This window comes from Lygodium microphyllum, chromosome 26 (assembly GCF_053477565.2).
Source record: "Lygodium microphyllum isolate KBCC chromosome 26, Lygodium_microphyllum_v1.1.10, whole genome shotgun sequence".
NCBI classification, from domain to species: Eukaryota; Viridiplantae; Streptophyta; class Polypodiopsida; order Schizaeales; family Lygodiaceae; genus Lygodium; species Lygodium microphyllum.
This window is the reverse complement of record NC_141160.1, coordinates 39619438-39621771: the sequence shown is the minus strand read 5'-3', so window position 1 is coordinate 39621771 and position 2334 is coordinate 39619438. Positions and strand designations below refer to the sequence as shown.

At 45.2% G+C, this 2334-nt stretch overlaps 1 long non-coding RNA gene across 1 annotated transcript; it reads left to right on the top strand.

Annotated features, from left to right (window-relative positions):
- Nucleotides 1-712: 712 nt before the first annotated feature.
- On the top strand, nucleotides 713-2315 carry LOC148013170 (uncharacterized). The gene is made up of 2 exons (XR_015688855.1): nucleotides 713-1725; nucleotides 1983-2315. It is a non-coding gene; the product is annotated as an uncharacterized LOC148013170 (long non-coding RNA).
- Nucleotides 2316-2334: the final 19 nt, after the last annotated feature.

Below are 2334 nucleotides of genomic sequence, written 5' to 3'. Positions count from 1 at the left end.
TTAGATGAGAGAGAGAGAGAGAGAGAGAGAGAGAGAGAGAGAGAGAGAGAGAGAGAGAGAGAGAGAGAGAGAGAGAGAGAGAGAGAGAGAGAGCATTTGTTTGGGTGATGCGCAATGGAGTTTTGCCATCTTAGTCAGTTAATTGCTGTGGGACACATGTTGATTGTATTGATCGTTGTTGCATCAATTAGTTGCCCTTACCTAGGTGTGTCACAACTCTAAGTCCACTTCCTTCACTACATATGTAAATTTGTGTATCAACACCAAGTAATAAGCATTGTGTCTTAGGGCATTGCTAGTACGATCCGAGTGATGCCTCTTGAAGCTCTCAAGCATTTGATCCATATCTATTCCCGTAATGAACTCCCCCCTCCCCCCCTCCAACACACACACAAACAACAGAGGATATCGATATATATGGCTTAAAATAACGAATCTACACATGACTTCAAAAAAAAGTATAGAGCGTCTAGCGCTCTCGGCAGGCTATTACATAAGACCAAGGTTCAAGACAACATTCTCTTGTCCAAAAAAGAGGAGAGGAAGCCCACCAAAAGTAGATATGGGGAGGGTGTAAAGTAAAGTAAAGAGCCAATAGGAAATGATGAGCTCTCAAAACACACACACACACACACACACACACACACACACTCCCTTCCCCCCCCCCCTCTCTCTCTCTCTGTCAAAAAGCCTGCTTGCAAGTTTTTGCCGGGAAAATGTGTGCGCCTGAAAAGCTCCCCCTTTCCCTTCCCTTCCCCTCCTCCCTCTCTCTTTCTCTCTCTCTCTCTCTCTTTCTCTCTCAATTATGCTTTACTCTGTTCCTGAAGATGGGCTCTTCCTCTGTTCTGGTGCATTGATTGCTCTCTCTCTCTCTCTCTCTCTCTCCTCACACATTCATCAGTCCCTGCCTCACATTGTGAGCTCTGTTCCCTTCCTCCCCTTTTCCCTTTTGTGCTTTGGTGGGGACTTCCTTTCCTTGTGCTCTCCTGCCTGCTTTCTTTGAGGGGCCTTTCCCTTCCATGCCTTCCCTGTTTTGGGCCAGCAAAATTCTACAGTGGACGTGTGCTTGAAGCAAAGATCAGGGCGAGAAGAGAAGAGGAGAGCAGAGAAGAGACAGTGGAATGTTGGAAGAACAGGTAGTTAAAAGGCATACACACACTACTGTGTACATGAAAGCACACAGGTTCCTTCTACTCCCCTCAGCTGAAGCTCGGGTGACGACGGAACAGGCAATTGTAGGGGAATTTCAGTCAATTGTAGGGAAATTTCTGACCAACTTGCAGCTATGAAGCGCCAGCAGTGGGAAAAATTAAGGTTTCTAGTAGACATTGAGCTTCTACTCAGAGAAAGCTTCTCCTCTTTGTGCAGTTGAGCCGCCTCTGCTGCGTACTGTATTTCGCTGCTACTCCACCCGAGCAATCCCACTAGGCACCACGGTCTGGATTTCTCAGGTGTTGCAATCCTTCTGGCAATTTTGAGGACCCTGAATTGGCATTTCAGAGGCATGCATTGCAATTACCTGCCGATTCAGTGTCTTTGCAGGCCATCGTCAAGCTTGTTACTCCAAACTTGACATCCCTTCAGGTCCGGAATACAAGAATATTTGAAGGATGGGCAGCATCCACCGTCACCAGGATGATGACCTTGCCTTATTTCAGGACATGCGTGCTCGAGAACGCAATAAATATCTCTATCTTGTGAATGATAATCCAGGGGCATCTCCCAGTGAGTTCTAGATCCTTCTTGTTCAAGGCAATGATGAAGATAGGCAATGCTCCATGCAGTTAGTCCTAATTGTATCACTCCTCTGTAGAGACCTGTATATGAAGCTGTTTAAATGCTGTCGTTAACAAGGATTTGTTCTTCTTGCGTTTGGTTTAAATATGTCATTGGAGATACTGTCATATTTTATAGATGCAAGCTGCAGTGAGTTGATGTTTCTACTGAAACTTTACTGACATTTTTGACATGATCTTTTGTAGCCTCAAAACATGTGGATGGGCTGCTAAGTCTTGATGTTTCAGCCTCAACACTGCCACGGAAAACCAGTGATTTGCTCACTTCAGATTCGGAGAAGAACGACTATGACTGGTGAGATGTAGTTGCTCCACAGCAGGCATGATTATGATATATGAGTGTTAAATGGGCAGATTTTAAAGGATGCTTGCAGTTTTCATCTGTAGGGGTAGGTGCCTTGGCATTGCCCAACGAGTTGAAACTATGCATGATGTCTAAAGCATCCTGTGACTCCAGTTCAGAGCAAATTACAGTCTCTTCAAAGGCCACCTTGTTTTTTCTTCGCTGCACTGGCAAAGTTTTCCATTGTTAAAGCTT